The sequence below is a fragment of the Notamacropus eugenii genome, chromosome 1 (assembly GCF_028372415.1).
Source record: "Notamacropus eugenii isolate mMacEug1 chromosome 1, mMacEug1.pri_v2, whole genome shotgun sequence".
Classification (NCBI taxonomy): Eukaryota; Metazoa; Chordata; class Mammalia; order Diprotodontia; family Macropodidae; genus Notamacropus; species Notamacropus eugenii.
This window is the reverse complement of record NC_092872.1, coordinates 733,593,952-733,617,717: the sequence shown is the minus strand read 5'-3', so window position 1 is coordinate 733,617,717 and position 23,766 is coordinate 733,593,952. Positions and strand designations below refer to the sequence as shown.

Sequence of the window (23,766 nt, the reverse complement as noted above, 5' to 3'; positions counted from 1 at the left end):
GACTCTGTACTTAAGAGTATCAGATTCATGGCCTTGAGGATGGGTGTCTGGATAATCATGAAGCCTGTTGACAGCTGGATATTGGAGGACATCAGCAACTTTGAACTTGTTTATTTCAGTGTTAGGTCTTTGAAGATGTGGTGCTGTTTCTTTATTTACTGGCGTTTTTACCTGGTTTTAAATGAAGGCGAGATCACAGATTGTTATTGTCCTCAAGTAGTGAAACGTTTTAACCTCAATCTTCTACAGCTATTTCTTGAATTTCTCCACACCACCTCCATTGAAACAAGTGTATGTGGGCCACTACAAGAGTGTACAAAAGCAAGTCAGAAGCAGCTAGTATGTGCTTCCGTGCACAGAGTGCTGGGCCTGGGGTCCAGAAATCTCAGCTCAAAAACAGCTTCATACGTTTATGTTAGTTGAGTGACCCTGGGCAAGTCACTTCAACTCAGTCTGCCCTCAGTCTCCTCAAGTGAAAAATGGGATACTTCTCAGGGTTACTGAGAAGATTAAGAGAGGTAAAGCACTTGTCACAGTGACTGATACATAGTAGGCGCTTAATAAATGCTTCTTTCCTTCCTTACTCCCAAAGCTGTTGGCTTCAGGTTCGGGATATGACTTGGCCTATCTAATGACGGTTTATAACCACAAAGACATCTATTTCTGTTTTGGTTTACTATCATACCACACTGGACTTGCTGATAATTCCATCTAATTCAATTTTAAAAGTATTGAGTAGATGCCCATTGTGTGTAAGGCACAGTGTGAGGTGCTGGGGATCTATAGGTAAATAATAAAACAACCACTGCCCACAAGGATCATTGATTTCCAGCTGGAAGGCACGTTGGGGATGATCGGGTGCAGTGGTGTCCTGGCCAAAACATTCCACCATGTGACAAGGTTTAATAAAATAAATGAAAATCCAGTACAACATAGATAATGTTAATTTGTGGTTATCTAAGTAAACACTCGGCCTACAGGGATTTATTTCTATTTGAGGTTGGTACCAGGGAGTCAGTCAACAATCATTTTGTTGATGATGTGTCAGGTACTGTGTTAAGCTCTGGAGTTACAAGAAGCGGCAAATTCTAGCCCTTGTTTTACAGACAAGGAAACTGAGGCCCAGAAAGGTCAAGTGACTTATCCTATGTCACAAAAGAAGCATGTACTAGACTTCAAGTTCTCTAACATCAAAAACAACATACTTTATATCCCTTTAGGGGAACCGACAACATGCAGATAAGTAAATCCAGAATAAATAAGAAAGTAAATTTTAGATACATGTTATGCAAATATGTGTATAGATATTTATATGTGTGTGTATGTGTGTATATATATATGTGTGTATGTGTGTGTGTATGTATACATATACATCCATATGTATACATATATACACATATTTTTGCAGGGGGAGCACTAACAACTTGGAGGAGGGGTCCGGAAAAGTTTTGCGTTAGGTGACGATTGAGCACCTTAAGGGGACCTTGGGCCTCATGATGGCCAGTACAGAGTCACTGAGATGGGTGATGGAATGCAGCATGCAAGGAAGTGTAAGGGGGCCTGTGTGATTGGTGTACAGTGTTTGTAAGGGGGATGGGTTGTGGTCACCTGCAAGGAGATTCTGGAGTCATACTGTGAAGGGCTTTCCATGCCATACATAGAAATCTGTATTTTTATCTTAGATGCAGTAGGGAACTGATCAAGGTTACTGAGCAAGGTAGTGACATAGTTGCTCTCTAGTTTGCTCTAAATAGAGCCTGTCATTTATTTATGTATTTGTCTATTTATTAACTATTTATTTCATTGTTCTTGAGTCACTCAGTTGTATGTGATTCTAGGTGCCTCCATGGACTTTGTCCATAGGGTTTTCTTTACAGAGATACTGAAATGACTAGCCATTCTTTTCTCCAGTGTGTCCCCATTTTATAGAAGAGGAACTGAGGCAAATAGGAGCTAAGTGACTTGTCAGACATCTAGTAAGTGTCTGAGTGTGGGTTTGCCCTCAGAACTTCCTGACTCAAGGCCCCATTGCACCACCTAGCTGCTCCAAATGCAGCCCTTACAGGGTGATATACTGAAATTTCTTTCAGACCTTGTAACGTAATAGAATTAATGTGTGCATGTGTGCATGCCTGCCTCTGTGTGTGTGTGTGTGTGTGTGTGCGTGTGTATGTTAACTGAAGCTTCTTTATCTGGGGAATTGTACAAGGCTAGGGAAGCATTCTTGTGCCTGAGCAACTGCTTTATACTTTATGCATTTTTTTCCCTATGAAGAAAAATGTGCTTCTCCCCTGATTTCCTGCAGAGTAAAAGAAAGCAGTATGCGTCTGAGTAGAGCCTGGGACTGTGACCAAAATGATAACAAATGCAAACAAACAAAAAACCCACCCTGTTTGTTGAGAAACGGCAGGGTTTAGTGTGCAAAGGCTCTGGAGAAACCCCAGCATCTGAAGTGAAGGAGAACATGCTTCTGCCCAAGGACTAGAGCAGGGCATCAGCCTCATTAGCCACATGGATACCCCATGAAATTGCGTTTAGATGAGGCAGCTTCTTGGATCTGGTTAGGAACTTAGAAATTATGGTGGCAGAGTAGAAAAAATAGACTGTGCAAGGTGTGGAGGAATAATACTATATATAATACACGTCTAGTACCGAGAGAATGTTTTTAAAGTTTGCAAAGTACTCTTCAAATATAGTATTTTATCCTTACAACTACCCTGGGTAGTATATACTATTATAACCCCCATTTAGAGATGAGGAAACTGAGTCAGAAAGAGACTAAGTGATTTACTTATGGTAATATAGATCATTAAGTATCAAGCTGTATTTGGACTCAGTTCTGGAAGGTTAAGTGGCTCAGTGGATAGAGTGCCAGGTCTCGAGACAAGAAGACCTGCCTGAATATTTGGCTTCAGAAGCTTACTAGGGATGTGACCTTGGGCAAGTCACTTAGCCCTGTTTGCCTCAGTTTCTTCATATGTGAAATGAACTCTAGAAGGAAATGGCAAACCACTCCAGTGTCTTTGCCAAGAAAAACCCAAATTGGGTGACAAGAGTCAGGTATGACTGATGGACAAAAATAAAATAAAATAATCCTGATCACAATTGCTAAGTCTCTGGGTGCTCTACGCAACTATCTCAAAAGAAACTGGAGATTGCAGAAAAGATGCCTACTTGCCTCAGTAAAGGAAGAGTCCTTATCCAAGTATTCTCTGTATCAATAAAAACATAGGCCATTCCCTTATCTAATTCCTTTCCCTAAGGCTGATAATGGTCAAGAAGTTTAAGATTTGTAATGAGCTTGACATTTAATATTCATTTGACTCTTCCAGCTAGCACCATGACTGGTGGATAAAGGACTCCAGGATAGGAATGATCTGGAATCAGAACTTACTTCAAACACTTACTAGTTTTTTTAAACTTAGACCAGTCACATGACCCTCTGAGGCTCCTATAAAATGAAAAGAGTAGATTCAGTGACCTCTAAGGTTGCTTGGAAATCTAAATCTATAGTCCTTTGAATCCTGTGAGGGAAGTCCTGTAAGTGTGTGTGTGTGTGTGTGTGTGTGTGTGTGTGTGTGTGTGTGTGTGTGTGTGTACTTGTTCCTTGGCTGGTAAAGAGAGATCTAAGTAAGGAACGTTCCTCAACCACTACAGATCAAAACGGGCTAGTGGTCTGGGAAAGGGGAAGGAAATAAGCATTTATTAAGCACCAACTGTGTGCTAAGAACTATGCTACATGCTTCGAGATTAGCCATTTCATATGATCTCAGATTGAGGTCATACTCCATGGTCACTATAGAGTGACTATTCCCTTTTTACAGATGGAGAAATTAAGGTTTATAGGGTTATATGACATGTTCATAGCGACAGAACCAGTAAGTGTCAGAAACAGAGTTCAAACTCGGGTCTCTCCTGATATCCAGTCTAATACTCTAAACGATTTTGTTTCCTTGACAAGGCAAGTAAGTGGAGGTAGAGGGGCCTTGCTCAAGATCACACAGAGATTAGTGGCAAATAAGACTAGAAGCAATTCTAATTTTCTTTCAACTGTGCTAGGCTTTCAAACTACCTTTAATTTATTTTCCATGTCTGTGATATAAACTTTTATATGCAAATATTGTGCCATTCCCAGTCTCCATAGAATGTAAACTCCTTGAGGGAAGAGACTTATTTTTGTCTTTGATTCCACAGCATTAGTACAGTACTTGGCTCATAAGAGACAGTCAGTTAATACTTATTCATTGGGTCTTGTGGGCAAATAGACAAACAAGAGTTCTCAACTAAAAGCTTTCCAAAAAGTCAATAGGAACGTAACTCAAGATGACTGAGACTTTAAGTAAATTATTTAGCACTCTCTTCTCAAAATCTATAAAAGGTTTCAGTTCTTTGGAGAAGATTTTTTTTCTCTTAATAAAGCTACTGGGTTTTGTTCAAGGAGTGACTTCCAAGGCAGGCAGAAGGATGTTACTCTCTGTTCATCTCTGAAAGTTGGAAAGGTGATAGTCTAATGAATCTCAGTGAGCATGAAAGCCTTTCAGAGATAGGTATGTGTAGACTCCATCACAGAAATAACCCAGAGAGACAAAGATGCTTAGCACATGCCTTAGACAAGGTGGGCTCATCTGTCACTGTGAATAATGCATCATCCAAGCATCTCATCATAGAGAAGAATTAGAGTTGACTTTTACGTATCATTATGTAAAGGGATGACTGATTAATGACCTACCTTCAGACCCCTTTATTTGTAATAAATTATTCATTTAGTTGCTCATTTTCACACCCTCTTAAATGACTATTTTTCTTCTGTGTTCCTAATGAAGCTTATTTTGGTTCCTCTGATGATCATAGAATATTTTTTTCCTTTCTCCCCTCCGACTGCATACCTGTGCCATTTTGCATTTGAAATGAACACCATGCAACATTCTAATTGAAAGGGAAAGAGCTGCAATTTTAATTACTTTCCGTAATAGATATGACAATAAACAGGCCCAATTCATGGCTATTACACCAAGCAACAAAGCTATTATATCACTGCTAGTGACACCAGCAAAGCTGTTGCATTGAAATAATATCCGACTGTAGTTAACAGACTGCAATTACACTCATCGCTCAAGTCCCCACAGGAGCGGGGGACAGGAGGAGCAAGGCTAAACGCTATGTTCAGAGCTGCCTGTTCATCACTTTAGTCTGTGGCTTCAATTTCATTCCTGGCCAAAACTCCTAATGAGTAGCAGTATAGATTGGTCCTGAGTTCTTTCTCGTTTTTCATAGTGGATTGGGTAGTGCAATGGCTACAAGTCAAGCAGGAGTAGAGAGATGGAAAGTGATAGGAGTTATCCAGAAATTGGGCATCCCCCATCCAGAGGGTCTAGATTTCCTGCAAGTGGAGATAGACTCTCCTTTAAGGAAAAAAAAAATCTATTTAATTATCTATGTGTGTGTATGTGTGTGTGTGTATACACATACATATATACATACTCACATATATACAGATAGATAAATACACACATACACATATACATACATATAAATATACACACATACATATGTACACACAAATACACACATACATACATACAAACATACATACACGCATATATATGCATATATATGCGTGTGTGTATGTATATATGTTAGTTCAAGGAGCACTTCAGTTGTTTGGAGATCAGCCTTCTGGCATCCTTAACTATCTAGAATAACACCAAAGCCAGAAATTCTTTTTCGGCCGGAAGCATTGGATGGTGATCAGCTAGGAAAACACAGGAAAAGTCCAAAAAGCAGAGACTGAAACTTGACAGGATGTGGCAGGTCAGTTCACCAAACAGAAAGAAGAAAAAAATGATCAGTAATTAGTAATAGAGTCAAGGGTCTCCATATGAAGTCTGGGGAAATAGCATAGTAGGGAAATGGGCCAGCAAGGTAAATAAAATAGGAAAAGAAAAATTGAGAAGATAGGAAAACTAAGTGGTGGACAGAGATAAGAAAGGGTGAATACAGTGGTGAGCAGCAGTAGCCAGCTGTAACCAGATTTAAAAGCCACTAGTTTCTTATTATGCAGGTAACAAGGAAGGTATCATGATATTGTAAATATTATTATCTGGAGGCGTCTGGGCTCAAATTCTGCTTCAGATACTTCCTAGTTGTATAATTTTGGACAAGTCACTTAATCTTTCTTCTCATCTATAAGGTTGGGTGTGTAAGAACTAGAAAGGAATGAAGTCCCTTCCAGCTAATTCAAAATGGCAAGTGATCTTTGAACAGCCCATAGTATGTGCACAAACTATCAAACTGTCATATGCCTTTTAGGAGACCCTGAGGACCTCCATCCTAATTGGAAATAATTTATATTCATAATGAAGACCCTGAGTTGTTAACAATGAATAAATAATGGACTCTGTCCTCTGTTCAACAAGACAGGGAAATATGAACATATTTTTACAAAAAAATGTAGTGACTATTTTAAACTACTAGTGTATTGTAGCATAAAGGGTTACACTCTACTTATACTAGAAATTCACTTATATAGATTAACAAGTACAATTCAACACACATTTAAGGACATATTGTGAGTCAGGCATTGTTCTTAGGTCCTGGGGATAAGAAGACAGAAACAGCATGAGAGATTTTTTCAAATGTTTTGTTAAAATCTATACAAATAATATCTTGCATTTCCTCTAATTTGACAGGTTAGTAATGCCATCACAAATTGAAATTAAATTAGTCAGATATGGTCTGTTTCTGATCATGTTAACTCCTGGTGATCGCTTTTCTACCTGTTCTCCCAATAATTTATTAATAACATATGGTATATCAGATCATTAATTGTTCCGGTTATATTTGCTATTTTTTTCTTCCCTTTTTTTGTTTAAAGGGAATGGCTGAGAGAAAAAAGAGAACATTATACTGGGAACATTGGGGAAGTTAGGTGATATTAAAAAAGGCATCAATATTTTTATAAAAAATCCCAATACATTTTAGAATTTTGCTAGCAATCAGATTTTGTATCATTGATCTCCCCTTTAAAGATACCATCTTCCTTCCATTTTTGAAAGTTATGACACCTGTCTTTTGTATTTTCCTCAGTCTTTCAAAGTTCATTAATGAAGGCTGAGGCATCCCATCCACTGTATTTCAGTACCCAAGGATGGAGGGCATCTAGGTCAAGTGACTCAAACGCTTGAAAGGGCAGCTAGGTGCTTTCTTACTTTTCCTGGTCATTGACTCTTTGTTGTTTAGTCATTTCAGTCCTGTCCAAATCTCTGTGACCATATTTGTGGTTTTCTTGGCAAAGATACTGGAGAGGTTTGCCGTTTCCTTTTCTAATCATTCTAAAGATAAGGAAACCAAGGCAAAAAGGCCAAATGACTTCTCCAGAGTCACACAGTTAGTAAGAGCCTGAGGCCAGATTTGAACTTATGAGGAGGAGTCTTCCTGACTCCTGGCTCATCACTCTATCCACTTGTGCCACATAGCTGCCCATATTGATTCTTTATTAGTCTTTTCTCTCTTTTCTTTTTCAATCTAACAGTTAATTTTCTTTGGCAGAGTAAACAGAAACAATAAAAAAACCCTGAGCAGTTCTACCTTTGTTCTGTCCTTGCCTCAGCTTGTTCCAGCACTTCTTCACATTAATCTTAGATAGAATCATAGATTGAGAGGTGGAAGAGACCTCAGAGGAGTTCTTGTTCAACTTCCTTATTTTACAGATAAGGAAACTAAGACTCAGGGGAGAGATGTCACTTTCCCTGACCTTCCCTGACTCTACCCAGAAACAGCTTCTGAATTTCTGCCCCGACAGCCAAACTCCTCAAATCGGTTTGGTTCAAGTATCAGAATTCCTAGCTATGTCTCTATCTGGCAACACCTAATTAAAGAATCAGAGAGTTAAGAGATAGAGGGAGCATTATATTACATCAAGACCATCCTTCTCATCTTTTAGATGAGGAAAATCAAGTTTACAAAGTGATTTGCCAAAGGCCCCACAGGTATTAAGCACCAAAGGCAGTATTTGAGCTCAGGTTCTCACTCCAAATCTGACCCCAAAACCAAAACTGCCTCCCTAGACAGTACCAGTGAGAATGAACTATTCCTCATATTAACAATACCAAAAGTCTATTAGACCTGTCATCAACTAATCTATCAATGACTAAGGGCTAGTCGCTGTGCTAAGTGCTGGAGAAACTGAGACAAAAATGAAATGGTCTCTGACCTCAATGAATTAATATTGATTTGATAGAGACATCTGTACTTTTCATTCGCATACATGCACACATGAACACATACATATTTGTACATTATATTTATACATGACTGTATAAAAATAAATAGTACTAGCTTTGACAGCTTATTTCCTAAAATTGGAATGATACAGAGGAAATGAGCATAGCCCCTATACGAGGAAGACATACACATCTTAAAGTGTTCCTTATGAAAAGGAGATAGAACAAAACCAGGATAGTTAGGGAAGAAGGGTGCTGGGGTCTGCGAGGGATCATGTTATAGAAAAACCTCACATAGGGCCAAGCAGAGCAAAAGATACAAGGTAGAAGATTGTATGTTGTGTGAGAAATAGCAAAAAGGCAAGTTCCTCTGGCAAGATTGTAATGTATGCATTAATAATGTATAATGAGAAAGGAAATGTAGGGTTAAGGGTTCTCAGGGTCTGCTGTTATTTCATAAAGCAATATATTACTTGATTTGCGAAGTAATGAAGTGGAGAGGCCAAAGGATTTGAATTCCTTGTTCCCACTCTTTTCTCTTTTGGATGAAGGTAGGGAGATGGGCCTTTGACTCACAAATGATTAAGGATGTGTATTGAAAAAGTATTGCTAAAATAGTAGTCGTGAGGTCCTGAGTTCTAATTTTGCCTCTAACAGTAACTGAAAATTGTTTAGCCTCTCTGAGTCTCCTTTTCTTAATCTCCAAAATGGTTAAATAATAGCACCTGCTTCACAGGCTTTTTGTGAAAATCATAACACTTTGTAAACTGAGTTATTGTTCAGGCATGTCTAACTTGTGAACAGTTTTTGGTGTTTTCTTGCAGAGATACTGGAGTGGTTTGCCATATTCTTTTCAAGCCTATTTTACAGATAAGGAAATTGAGGCAAATAGGATTAAATGGCTTGTCTAAGATCACACAGCTAGTAAGAGTCTGAGGCCAGATTTAAACTCCTGTCTTCCAGATTCCAGGACCAGTGCTCTGTCCACTGTGCTACCTTGCTACCTTGCTACCTTGTAAATCTTCATGTCGTATATAAATGTTAGCTTCTGTATGAAGAGTGGAATTTCCTATTATTTTTCTAATGCTGAGCTACTTGAAGTCTGTTCAAATTCTTATCTCCTTAATCCTTTAGAAGCTAATTATATCATCCTAAGCAATGAACTTTTATTTTAAAGACTATCAACTGTATTCTGTGTTATTTCTACCATCATAATGTAAGCTCCTTGAGGGCTAGCATTTTTCTGTTTATGTATTTTTATCCCTAGCACTCATAATACTGCTTGGCACATAGTAAGTACTTAATAAGTATTTTTCATTTATTCATTTAAGGATCCCATAATAAATACCATCTTCACTTGGAGCTGGCTTACTGAATCAATGTCTGCAAACTCTGTTATTGATAATTAAAAACAATACGGAAACAACCATCAGCTTTCTTACCATCATTTTAATCTATCATCTTTCCCTTTTCCAAATGTATTTGTCAAACAATAAAAAATGGGTATTTTATGTTCATCTAAGACTGTAATAACCTACCTTTTCAAGCTTCATGAGGTCCATGTGTGACCATGTTAATCCCTCTTCAAAAGATTTTGGTGGCTTCTGTTGCTTTGGATGATAAACTGCGAATCATTAAGGCCATCAGATAAGGCTCTTCACAATCTCACTGTTATAGACTAAGTCTCCAGCCCAATTTCAAAACACCCCCATCCTTTTCTTCTCATGTTTAGGCAAACTGAATGATTAGATGTTTCTTGAACTCCGCATTCCAGCTCTTGCCCTGTGCATTGGCCATCAACCATGCCAGAGGTGAAATCATTCCTTCGAAACTTACTACACCTCTGTGACCTTGAACAATTCAATTTACCTTCCCTAGACCTCAGTTTCCTCATCTTTAATATTAGAGGATGAGAGATAGATGACTTCAAAGGATTTTTCTAACTTTAGATCCATGCTCCTATGACTGCAGTGAACTAACTCCCTTTTCATCTCTCCCTTAGAATGCTCATCTCAGCAGCCATCTCCTCCATGATACCTTCTAGGATTTTCCCAAGTGACAGAGTAGACTTGGGATATTTGGAATTCTCATTTATCAACTTTTATACCCTCATTTGTATATATTTATTTGTCTAAGCCTTCTTATTGAATTTAAACTTAATGAGAAAAGAGGTTCTTTTCTGTTCTATCTTTGTATCCAGGACTGAGCAAGCAATAGTTGCTTTAATAAAATCTTGTTGAATGTAATTGAACCAAAGACTTTTCAAAGTTAATATGAGCAGATTATTAGTACCTTGTTCTACTTTAGCAATGTATGTGCATATATATATATGTTTGTATTTGTATGTGTATATTTTTGCTGGCATTGTTATGAATTCATCAAACACCCAAAATGTGCTACAGCTCCATTCACCATGTTTGGGGAATGCCCGTGTGTATTTGTTTCATTGTGGTAATTACTTTTTAATTAGGGCATCTACTGGCCATTGGGCAGGTGATTAGTCATTTTAACTATGGCTGGCAGCGACTGCTGCTGAGTTTGGACTCCTGTGGGATATGGAGGGATTATTATTATAGTGGGTATTATGATTATTATTCAGACACCAAGCTGCCTGTTTTGGTTATCTCTGGCACAGCACAGCTGAGAGCTGGGTATGGACAGAATATTTCAGTCCAACCCCATTCCATCCAGTGATCACAATGACTGTTGTGGGGCTCCCTGGTAGCAGGCTCTTTTCAAAGTTACACTGTTAGAGCTTCCATTATTTTCCAAACAGAAGGCTATCAGGCATAATATCTTGCCTCTTGTATTTCCAAATTGTCCCAGCAATATTGAAATATTATCTACTTTCTTTGATACACATTATCTCTTCCTTTTCAGTCATTCAATCAGCCAATGTTTGTTGAATGGCTACTTCGTAGGATTACCTATCTGAGGCTATCTGAGACATGTGGTGCTTACTCAGACCATGTCCATTTGCTCAAGATAAACCATGGCTTATGCATGCAGAAGCCTGGGAGGGTCCTCTAATTATTGGAACCCCAAACTGCACAAAAGAGGGAATAGACAATGAGAATGTCACAGAGAAAAAGAAGGCATTGCTCCCTTTCTTGAATGAACAAGAACAATGACACTGTGTTCTTGTTTCCTCCAAGCTTCATTCACCTAATTCTACAGCATTGGTAATCAAACCAACATTGCCTTTGCTTGGGAAGAAAATGACGTTTGCTGTTCTGTGACTCTTCAATATCTCTGTGACTGAGTTGAAATTCACCTAGATCAAAGCTTCTTTCTTTGGATACTTTTTCCTGCTCCCTCACACACATACATGTGAGGGACATATATGTATATATACATCCATATGTATATATGTACATATATACACATACATACATATGTGTATATATACACATATATGTATATATATATATACACACACACACACCATACTTATCCCACAGGTATCCCTATCCCTTCTTCCCTACATTTCCAAAGTGTCCTCTGAAAAGTCCCCTTCCGTCCTTAAAAAGTTGTCTTTCATAGTAGATTTGTATCTTCCTCCAGAAATTTACCTTGCGTATACTTTCTTTATTTATATGAGTATACATGTTGTCAAGTATGTAATAGAGGAGATTGTATTTATTTTTTGGTAGACTATAAGTTCCTTGAGTTCAGGGATGCATCCCCAGGGCCCAAAAACAGTGCTTGGCACACAGTAGGCACTTAGTGCTTGTTGAATTAAGTTGAAATGAATTTATGATCTCCTTGAGGAAAAAAAAAGATACAAAGGGAAAACATGAAATAACAATGGAATAAATAAATATCTCTTTAATACAGCAGTGCAAGGAGTTTAAAAATAAAACATTGGCTGACTGATTGTTAAGTGAGTAGTGCAGGAAATAGCTTCAGGATTTCATTTGTCATTAATCACCTTTAGCCTGGAAAACTTACAATGCTTTTATGGAAATTTAAATAAGTATGTGTAGATATGAATAAGGATATGGGGAAGGGGTGGAACTAATATTAGGGAAAAGTTTGTATTTTGCAGGTACTAGATTATAGAAATTTAAACTGGTCTCCCGTATCATGATATTGTAACAACGTACATTCAATACTTACTTAGGTATAAGAGGGAAGAAGAATTCTAAAAAGGTGGTATTGTGTAGTGGAAGCATCCCTGGACTAGGCGCTAAGGAAAGTTCCTTTTGTGTCTTTGCTGTGAGAGATCCCCCTTAATGCCCTTGCTTTCTCTTTGTTGATTCTGATTTAATCTGAAATATGTCTTCTGTGTAAATGCATACTGTCCTATTATCTCCCCCCATTAGTCCATAAGCTTCTTGAGAGCAAGGGCTGTATTTTGCCTTTCTTTGTATTTGTAATTCTTAGCCTAGTGTCTGACATATAGTAAATGCCTAATAAATGCTTATTGGTTGACTGACTTGGGAAAGTCGCATTCTTTTTCTGGGTAATAGTTTCCCTGTTTATGAAATGAGAGGGTTGGACTAGATGACATTTAAGGTCCCTTCTTGGTCTAACATTTTATAATTCTCTGATTCAAATAAGCTTAGAGCCCTGGGCAAAGGACCATATGGGAAGAAAATCTGGAAGAGAAGAAACCATTAAGGAAAGATGTTCTCATCAGCCCTTGGAGGGATAGGATAAACCAGAGTTATGCATAGAGATGTCTGGGAGGGGAACCAGATGTCACATTAGTTGAACCCCAAGCTACACAAAGATGGGAATGGCTAATGGCAATGCTACTCAAAAAAATTGGGCCAAGACCCTAAGGCAAATGACGACCCTCTAGTGTACTTGATGAAATACTTCCTTGGTTCTAATTCAGCTTTCTCTGCTTCCATCATCAGTGCAATATGTTCTTATTACATAACCTAATTATAATTGTCCATGAAGAAAAAAGGTCAAAGGGGCAAAAAGAAAATAAAAACGTGATTTATTTCAGCACAGGTACAAAAACAACTAATATAAAAAGTAATCTGTTAAATAAGCCTGAATTAAAGCAAGCTCAAAATCAGTTGAGTTTGTTGAGAGAAACTGTGGTCAACAGAAAAGAGGTTTTCTTAGTCTTATGAAATAAAAAAGGAACATCTGAGAGTGTGATCACTAATTCTTGGTTTGGATAGGATGCTGATACCAGATGATAGGAAAAAGATGGCACAACTCATCAAAAATATCATTTTTAGGATTTTTGATCTGATAGAGGATGACCTAATTAATTTCTGTGATCCTTTTCAATTCCTAGATTCTGGAATTTTGTAATCATGAAAGAATTGTGTGTGTGTCTGTTTGTGTCTGTTTCTGTGTCTGTGTGTATGGAATAAGGAGCTGTTGTATACAGACATTGCCAAGGTGATATAATATTGGTGATTCCAGTGACTAAGGAATTTTTTCGAAGACAATTGGCTACTGCATCAGAAAGGCCACCCATTCCTGCATCTTTGATTCTTCTCTTTCTCACTACCAAAAGTCTATCCATTGCCAACTCTCATTATTTCTAATTTTACATCTGTCATCTAAGTCCCCTTCCTTCTATCCATAAATCCACCACCTTAGTTCAGGCCCTTATCATCTCTCCCTCAATTGAACTTTTGCAATAAACTTCCAGTCAGTCCCAGTTTTAAGTCTTTCTCTGTTCTTTTATCCAGTCCCCCAATAGCTGCCAAAATCATTAAAAAAACCAGATATCTGGTCATGACACTCTTCTTTCTTCTCAAAACCTCTAGTGTCTTTATTACCTGCAGGATCAAATATAAAGCCAAGGGACATGTAGAATTTTTCACAGTATTCCCTGTCCTGTGTTTCCAGTCTCCTTGCAATTCACTTTTTTCTCCCACACTCTTGCATCCAGTTATGCTAGTCTGTTTGCTATCCTTTATGCACTGGCTCTCCCCCATGCCTGAAATATTCTCCCTCCTCCCATCTACCTATTCATTTCACCAGCTTCCTTCAAGGCTCAAGTGGGGATTTACTCACTTTTTGAAAAAGTCCTTACTCATTCTTTCCTACCTCTTCTATAGGTCCTTCTCTTCTCCTTTGTCATAAGATGATAGATTTAAAGCTGGAAGGGACAATATGGTCAATCTCCATCCCTTTCTGCATTCCAGCTTTAATGAAAAAATGTGATTTTTGAGGTTACCTCCCATCAAATCTATACATAACTTGAATAAAACTAGTTGTTTGTTGTCCCTTGTTCCTCATTAGAAAAAAATACCTAAAGGCATAACCTATTTTGCCTTTCCTTATAATTCCAGAACCTACTATAGCACCTGATACATAGCAGGTACTTAATGAATAGTACAAGAGTTGCTGATAACAAACAACTCTAGCTCTAGTTTGTTTTTGGAACAATTCATCTCTCTTTTCCTTCATGTAAACCTACCCATAATGAGTCGCTACACCATCTCAGCAAGACTGATGTTCACCAGCCCCAGGGCCTGAGTTTGTACTTGAAAATCTCAAATACCTGGAAACCAACTGAGCTAGATAAATGCAGTTAACACTTTCTGTCCATTATCCTTATCAACCCCAAACATAGATCACATACATGTTCACACACACACTGGAAAGAGCACAAGTCATTATTTAGTCAAAAAAGCAAATTGTAAGAGGTATTCAGAAATGTTTCTCTTCATTTATAAAACAAAATGGAAAGCTAAGTGACACTGGATAGAATGCCAGACCTGAAGTCAGGAAGACTCACTTTCTTGAGTTCAAATCTGGCCTCAGACACTTATTTTGTGGCCCTGGTCAAATCATATCACCCTGTCTTCTTCAGTTTCCCCATTTGTAAATTAAAATGGAGAAGGAAATAAAAAAACATTCCTTATCTTTGCTAAGGGATCATGAAAAACTGGACATGACAAACACAACTAAACAAAAACAACACGAAAATGAGATATTGTATGTAAAGTGCTTTAAAAATCTTCAGCCACTCCAGAAATGCTAGCACTTACTTTATTGTTATTTTATAACTTCCTATATCTCCTACCTACATCTACAGTCATGGATAATTAGAGCCAATATTCACAGTGGTGATACTGAATTCCTTACCTTAGTTATCAAACAATGATTCCATTCTCATCATTAAAACTCATCTGATTATCATAGGATTTAGAATTTGATTCAATTACTCAGTCAAAGAAGCAAAGGTGAAAAAAAAAGTTTACTCTGTCCCAGGAACTATGCAAAGGGCTAGATAGACAAAGAAGGACTTTGGAGGTCATTTAGCACAGGCATCCGTTTTACAGCTGGAGAAATCAAGGTCCAGTGAGAGGAAATGGAATTGCCTCCAGTCAGACATGTATTGAGTGACAAAAGTAGAAATTTAAAACTAGCCCTCTGAATATATATATGTGTGTGTGTGTGTATACATATATATGTATATACATATATACACACATATGTATTTTCTGCCTTTATCACACAGTTTCCCTCACTATATCAGGAAGAGGATTCAGGCATTTGAAAAGGTTTTCAATAGCTATCATAGTAGCCACATTTCTTTTTACAGGCTTTTTTGTTACTGTTTAGATACCCAGCATCAAAGGATACCCTGATCATTTTGCTTAGTTAAGGTTTTAATTTAAAGCCTCTGACTGCCAGGGATGAAAATAGAGCCTGGTAATAGAAGCCTTTGGCTGGTTTGGTTTGACCTTTCTCTTCATGAGAAGTAGAACTGGATTTTCAATACCGTTATTTGCCATTTTGGGTGGGAATATGGTTGAAGAGGGGAAAGAAGAAATTGGTAAAAGTTAAAAGAAAAACAATAGTAGATAAACAGTTGGAATTATGTGAAAAAACGTGACCTCATCTCTTGAACCAGAAATTCCACTTCGGGACAGATGCCTCAAAGAAATCAGTGACAAGAGCTCAGAGCCAAGATGGCAGAGAAAAGACAGCTGCTTCCCCAAGCTCTCCCCCAAACCCCTCCAAAACCCTTGAAATGATGCCATGAATTAATTCCTGGAACAGCAGAACCCATGAAAGGATGGAGTAAAATAATTTTCTACCCAAACACACCTAAAAAGTTCAGCAGGAAATCAGGAAATGTCTGTCACACATGGGTAAGAGTAGAGCACTGTCCATATGGGCCATACCAGCACAGATAAGGTCTCAGAAAACCAGAAGCAGGCCTTGGGAGACACTGAACCAGAAGCAGCAGCAGGGGCGGCAGATAATTTCTAATCTCTCAGCCCATTGATGCTAAGGGGATGGAACAACTGATCAGAAGGAGATTACAGGGGTCTCTTTGCTAACACTGAGACAGGATTTTGTTTAGTATTGCATAGCAGTCCTGGGGCTAGGCGAAGCATTACCCCAACAAAGCTTGTGGCTGCAGTGGAACAGGGAGCCCTGTCTCAGTTCCACTTCTTAAAAGACTGCTTGCAGTCACTCACAGAAAAGAACAGAGACTAGATGAGGAATAAACATAACTCTCCTTAGATCACACAACCTTGGAAGAACTGAAAACTTATAGGTCCCTAGAAAGATCTCTGAAAATAGCTTCACAAAACCCCTGAGCCTTGGAACAGTGCAACTTCCACCCTGCAAGTAGAGCCCTACTTTAACAAAGAGTTAAAAGTCAAGTAATAGGCTGGGGACATGAGCATAGAACAGAAAAAAATCTGACCATAGAAAGTTACTAAGATGTCAAGGAAGATCGAAACACATACTCAGAAGAAATTAACAGAGTCAAAGCTCTTATATACTAAGCCTCCAAGAAAAAAAATATGAATTGGTCTCAGACCGTAGAAGAGCTCAAAAAGGATTTTGAAAATCAAGTGAGAGAAGTAGAGGAAAAATTGGGAAGAGGGATGAGAATGCTGCAAGAAAATCATGAAAAAAATGAGTCAATGGCTTGGTAAAGAAGACACCCCCCCAAAAATAATGAAGAAAATAACACCTTAAAAAGAGACTAGGCCAAATGGTAAAAGAGGTTCAAAAAGCCAATGAAGAGAAGAATGCCTTAAAAGGCAAAACTGGCTAAATGAAAAAAAAAAGTATGAAAGGTCACTGAAGAAAATAATTCCTTAAAAATTAGAATTGAGCAAATGGAAGCTAATGACTTTGTGAGAAACCAAGAAACAACAAAACAAAACCAAGAGAAAGAAAAAATACAATATAATGTGAAATATCTTATTTAGGAATCAGTGACAAAGAGATGGACACCATATATCATAAAATATTTGTAGCAGCTATTTTATCAAAAGACACTCGATAAACAATATAGATGCGCTTTGATTGGGGGATGGTTAAACAAAATATGGTACAGGAATATAATGACCTATCACTGTGTTCATGAAATGATGAATATGATGAATGCAAGAAGCACAGGAAGATATGTGAACTGATGCAGATTGAAGGAATCAGCCTGGAAATAATGCAAATAACACAATAATGGAAATAGAACAGCAGCAAGATAATACAGACTGAATATTGTGAAATTCTAATAACTAAACTTGGTCATTATAATTTATAATATTCAGAGCTGAAAGGAGCCTTAGAGAGGTCCTCATTTTACAGAAAAAGGAATGTAAGGAGGATAAAAGAGGTAAAAAAGAGTTCCCAGGTTTGCAAAGCTATAAAAGTCAAACTCTATATGATAATTATATAATGTTATGCTATACTGTTATAATATTATAGACCTATGAGAAGGCTCTAATCCTTATGTCTTTGAAGAGGTGGGGTAATGTGATTGTGGAATGCTACCTGTATTATTGGATTTTTTGACATATTTATTAATTTTATTTGATAACAAACTTGTTAACAAACACCCTGCCCTGAACCACCACACACATATTTTTCAGTTCTTAATTATAAAGAATGTTTGTCTGGGGAGAGGAGAAAAGAGGGATGTATTGGGAAATATAGGTAACATAAAACCAAATATCAATCAAAACAGCAAAGAAACAAATTATTGCATTAAAATGATTAATGACAGGCCTGTTGTGACTTTCTAGATTGGTTTAGATTGTGATCTCTTTGAGGGATGAAACTATCTTTTGACTCTTTTTGTATCTCCAATACTTAGCACAGTGCCTGTATCTATATATAATAGGTAAAGCCTTATTGTATGTTTATGAAACGAATACAAAGGAATATTGAGGATGATGTAGTAGAGGTTTCTGAGATAAAGAAATAATCTCTGGAAGTAGAGTAGGATATATTAACAGGGTAGTACCCAGGAAAAGAGGTATAGGAGATAGCATGAGACAGTGGAAAGATCACCATCTCTGGAGTCAGAAAACCAGGGTTCAAATCCCACTTCTCATACTTCCTGCCTGTGTGACCATGGAAAATTCATTTATCCTCCCTGGGTCTCAGTTTCCTCGCCTGAAACATATTTCCAAAGTTCAGCTAGATGGACCGTTCCAGTTCTAAAACTATAATCCTAGGACTGAGAGGAATAGAAACATTTGTAGAGGAATTCCATGGTTATCTTAGTTTCACAACCTTGGGAACTTTCTTTCCCTTAGTCTTACATTCCTTTTCTATTGAATGAGAATGTCTCAAAGTTTTTTTTTTTAGTTCTGATAATCTATATAATTCAACATACACTAGGTACATGAGGAACTGTTGCTATTAGATCGCATTTTTGGGGAAAAAAAGGCATGATCAGAAGCTATCCCTGAAAAATAGAAATAGGTAAATGACAGGTTGGGTAAATTCCACTTTAAGAAGATCCAACACATACCCCAAATCCAACCTAAAAATGGCTCAAGCCCAGTGGGAGTATTTCTATTACAGTAATTTTCACTTCAGTGAAAGATTTATTTCAAATTCCCTTTAAATGCCAAGGTTAGACAGTATATTTATGTGATTGTTTATCTATATTTAATGATCCAGAGGCATGGAGGGGCAGCAGCTTTGAAACTGTAAAGCAACCAAAAAATTAGGATGGAACTTTAAGTATTCATCCTACTGAAAAGCTAGCTGTAGTGAAGTAATTTAGTGATGCTAATTTTAGCAACTGGGAAGCTCTCTTTTTAAAATTAATGTATTTTTTTCCCAGAAAGTTAACAATAGTAGAAATGTTTATGGTAAAAAGGAATACAAACTTATTTTGTGTGCATCCTTTACATGTTATCTCCTTCTAACAATCTTGTGTAATACAGATTTCACATGTGATGGGAAGGAGACTCAGAAGATCTATGGGACTTGTCCATGGTCCTGCAGAGGATAAGGGAACATAGGTATCTCTAGCACCTAAGCACACTTTGCCATTGCAAAACACTGCGTCTCTGATAAAATTTGAAGACTAAAAGTTTAATTTGTAAGTCAATTTTCAAGGGCCCTTGTGTAGTGGAAAGAGAGACCCAACCATAATGAGCCAAACACATAACTTCAGCATCTTGGAAGATATCAGAACCAGTGATCTGGCAATCAATTTTCTATCACTTTGTGAAGCATAAGGTACTGAGTAGCAACCAGCTCAGCTTTGTGAATTGCAACCCATGCCAAATCAATTTATTTTCTTTCTATGACAGAGTGACAAGCCATGGAGATAGGAGAAAATGTAATGGATATAATAGATCTGGGCTCCAGGAAGGTTTTTGATTCTGTCTCACATAACAGTATCATAAACAAACCCTGTCCCTGTGTCTCAAAGTCCAAGCAGGACTCTCTATTTTACCAACTGAAACTTTGAGTTTAGAGACAAACACAAACACATCAATTCTTCCTGGGACAAAGTTCAGGAAAAGTCCACGGAGGAAATTCACTCTCAGTGTGATATGTGGTATCTTTCTAGTTTAATTATTCTTAATAGGTAGCTATTAAACCTCTAATATTTCTGCTGCTGAAGGATTGTAAATAATTTTAAATGCCCTCAAAATGTAATTCTCTTGGCAACATCCAAACTGTCCCACCCTAGTTATGGTTCTGACATAATTGGTCCAAGAAATGAACTTGGCTGTAGAGGAAACTACAGAGAAAGAAGCAGCTTATATGTGAAAGTAGGATACTTATCCTTTTTCCTTACCCATCCTTTTCATAACACTCAAAGCATCTTTCTTCTAGGTGTTGTGTAAGGGAATTAGAGTTGTGTTTTTAAAAAGAGGGTTTGGAGGGTTGTATTATGTACATGGAAATTTCTGGTAGGATATCATGTGATTAGTAAAGAAATGCTGCAACATTCAGGCCAATGGTAGCAATTTAAATATGGAAGTGGCAACTATTTTTTGGGTCCCAAATAAAGATATTCCTTCATCAAATCTTTATCACAATCATGCATTATTTTTTAATTTGGGTTTGTCACAGAAAATGCAAGATATATGATCACTGTAGATATGGCAACTTATTGGAGCCTTATAGATTTAGAGTTATGTGGGACCTTAGTGGCAATCAAATCCAACGTCTCTCATTTGCAGATGAGGATATGGAGGCATAAAGAATTTAAATGACTTGCCTAAGACTATGTAATTAGTTGCTACAGGAAGATTCAGAATCAGATCTTTCCAATCTCAAATCTATCACTCTATCCATTGTGCCTTCTACCTGTCTCCCCCAGATTTTAATTTTAAGGAAGGACTTCAGTTACCACAAAATTTGGAAAGCTACATGCTCCAGGAGACCTCTCAGTTAGAGGCACTGATTGCAAGTCATTTCTCCCTAACTTTTTCCTAAAACTCTCCTCTCCATTGAATCTAACTCAGTTTCCCTTATATTATAACCCCATTAATACTGGTGCCCTCCATACACCTAAAAATTAGAACATTTGTCAATTTCATCTTCTACAGTCTCCTAGCATGAGGCCTTGTTCATCATTGCACACAATAGGTTCTCCATCAGTGTTTGTAGAATGTTTACAGAATTCTGAAGTAAAACAAAAACCTAGTTGTTATGCATGACCTCCTTGGTTTCAAAGGATAATGGTGACTTACCCTTCCTGTGTTCACCAAGGTAAAATCCCGCACAGAGATGTCCTAAATTTTTCTATGTCACCAGCCACATACCCCAATAGGCAGTACAGAAAAAACTGATCCTTCTTTCTAGTTACTACATCATCATAATAGCTTGGTAATTTTATCGCTACCATGAGGCAAGCAATCACTCTTGTGTTGACTACTGAGGAGGAAACTGTTAATGACATTAATTGGGTGATAATGTGATACAGCACTCTGGGTAATTGTGCAGCCTCCCATAGTAGGGGAATGCTGGGGAGATGAGGAAAGATGCTAAATGGGAGAGTTGTCAGCACACAGAGGTATATGAAAGGCCAGAGGGAGGAAAAATGAGGCTATTTCTATATATTAGCTGCATTTTGGTTTCTTGAAAAGAAAGCCTTTCCGGTGGGGAAACTGACCCTGAAAGAACCTTCCTTTGGCTTGGCATTAGCTCTGTGATCTTGGGCAAGTAACTTCATATCCCTGGGCCTCAGTTCCCCTATCTAGAAGAATTGCCCTTGATGGGTTCTGCGTTCCTTGCAATGCTAGATCGCTAAGCTGATAATTAGCTTGGTCTAAGGTTAATAATTATCATGATAATACGTCATCATAATGTAATGTAAGGTTAGAAAGTTTTACTTGAGGCCTCTCAATTCTTGGTACCAATCATTGGCTTGCAGAGTTGTGAAGCATCATACATATTGCACTGTATGTGATGTTAGTGATCATTTGGGCAACCCCCTCATTTTACAGAGGAGGAAACTGAGGGCCAGAGAATTTGAGACTTGCTCAAGGTCACAAAGTATTTAAGAAGTAGATTAGAATAGATGTTTGAACTCATGTCCTACAATTCCAGATTTCACATTCTTTCTTATCACCAGGCATTCTGTGAAAATTCTCTTTACATAGTCCCTGAGCATTAGTCCCATAGTGAGACCTCATTGCCACCCTCTCTAGGACATGTACTGCGATTTTGTTCTCTCTGTCTCTCTCTCTCTCTCTCTCTCTGTCTCTGTCTCTCTCTCTCTCTCTCTCTCTCTCTCTCTCTCTCTCTCTCTCTCTCTCTCTCTCTCTCTCTCTCTCTCTCTCTCTCTCTCTCTCTCTGACATTACCTTGATGTTGTCTGGCTCTCTCGGTGAGGAACTCAGTCTACTAACTATTGCAACTGGTCTGTAACTTACAGACAGCCATCTGTGATTACTGAGGTCAAGTGACTTACCTAAGTTCATTCCGTTTGTATGTGAACCTAAGCTATCTCTTCACTAAACCAGAGGTATCAAACATGCAGAAGCTAGGTCTCATGGACTGTGTTGTAAGATGCAAACTCCAGAGTGCCCAAACCAAACAAAAATGTAATTGTGAAATATTTAACAAAATAAACAAAATATAATAAAACACAGATAACGTCCACATTATGTGCTTTCCTAGGTTAATATGTACCTACAGGGATCTTTTCGTATGGTTTAGTGGCCCTTAGGTCTCTTTGACTTTGACACCACTGCCCTTTACTACAGCTATCTCTCTGTCATATTCTATTAGCTATTATTTCACTCTGTATGTCCCAGATCCCTACTACTCTGAGGTTAGGGATTGGCTTAGCTAAACTTTGTTTCTCTTCCCTTTTGTCCCACCCCTGGTTCCTCAAACCAAAGATACTTAATACATAGTAGGGGAATGAATGATGATTAAATCAAGTAATTGCATTTTTGAATAATTGAAAATTACTTCTCATAACTCAGTAGATGGTCTTTAAGTGTTTCTGTGGAAACAAAAAAGAGAAAAATAATGAGAAAATGAAGGGGGAGAAGGAAGAGGAGGAGGAAAAGGAGAATAATTACAAGAAAAACAAGGAGAAGAAGAAGATGATGATGATGATTTAAAATATGATGACAGTGGAGGAGGAAGAGGAGGACAAGAAGAAAATGAGAGGAGGGGGAGGAAAGAAAAAGAGGAAAAAGGAGGAAAAGAAAGAAGAAGATGAGGAAAAGAGGGGAGAAGAAAGGAAAGAAGAGGAAAAATGGAAAGGGTAGGGGAAGAATAGCCAATTAATGATGGTGTTGCCTCTGAGGTGTCTCACCTTCATCAGAGAGTGAAAAGCTCAGTAAAGACCATAAAAGTCTATGGAAACCTTGTCTCAAGTTCTTCAAAATCAAACCCATTCCTGGGTCATTTGTATTTGAAATCGCTGACAAGCAAGGGGTGCCAAATGGAACAGATTTGCTGTTGTTAAAAAATCAATTTTTGAAAAAAAATCAAAGAAAACCACAAGTCTGTGCCACTTTTATAACCCTTGCACTAGGTGTGTGAGGGGACGATAGCCCTGAAGATGCTGTGGATGAGAAGAGAAGCTGGACTTGACCCCATAGATACAGAAGAAATCCCTGGTGTGGATAACATAATTCTAAAGGTGAATGGGGATCAATTTTCAAAATATCGGAATATAATGAAGATTCCAAAAGAATAGAACTGATCCTGGAAGAATGTCCTTTTTTAAATTTGAAAAATTTTGAGGGGGCAAGACAGTTTAATGCCTATCAGTCATAAAGTCGTAGTTGTCTAATTATTAAATCTGAGCTTTGGAAGGGGTCTTAGAGACCATCTGCTCAAACCATACCTTAATAAGAATTTCTTGTCCAAGGTAT

The 23,766-nt window shown here is 37.8% G+C and overlaps 1 protein-coding gene and 1 non-coding gene across 4 annotated transcripts in view; both read left to right on the top strand.

Annotated features, from left to right (window-relative positions):
* Window positions 1–23,766, top strand: part of CTNNA2 (catenin alpha 2) — a 1,515,416-nt gene that overhangs the window by 690,509 nt on the left and 801,141 nt on the right. The gene's annotated exons all lie outside the window — the stretch shown is intronic.
* Window positions 8,335–8,436, top strand: LOC140521803 (U6 spliceosomal RNA). The gene has a single exon (XR_011973094.1). It is a non-coding gene; the product is annotated as a U6 spliceosomal RNA (small nuclear RNA).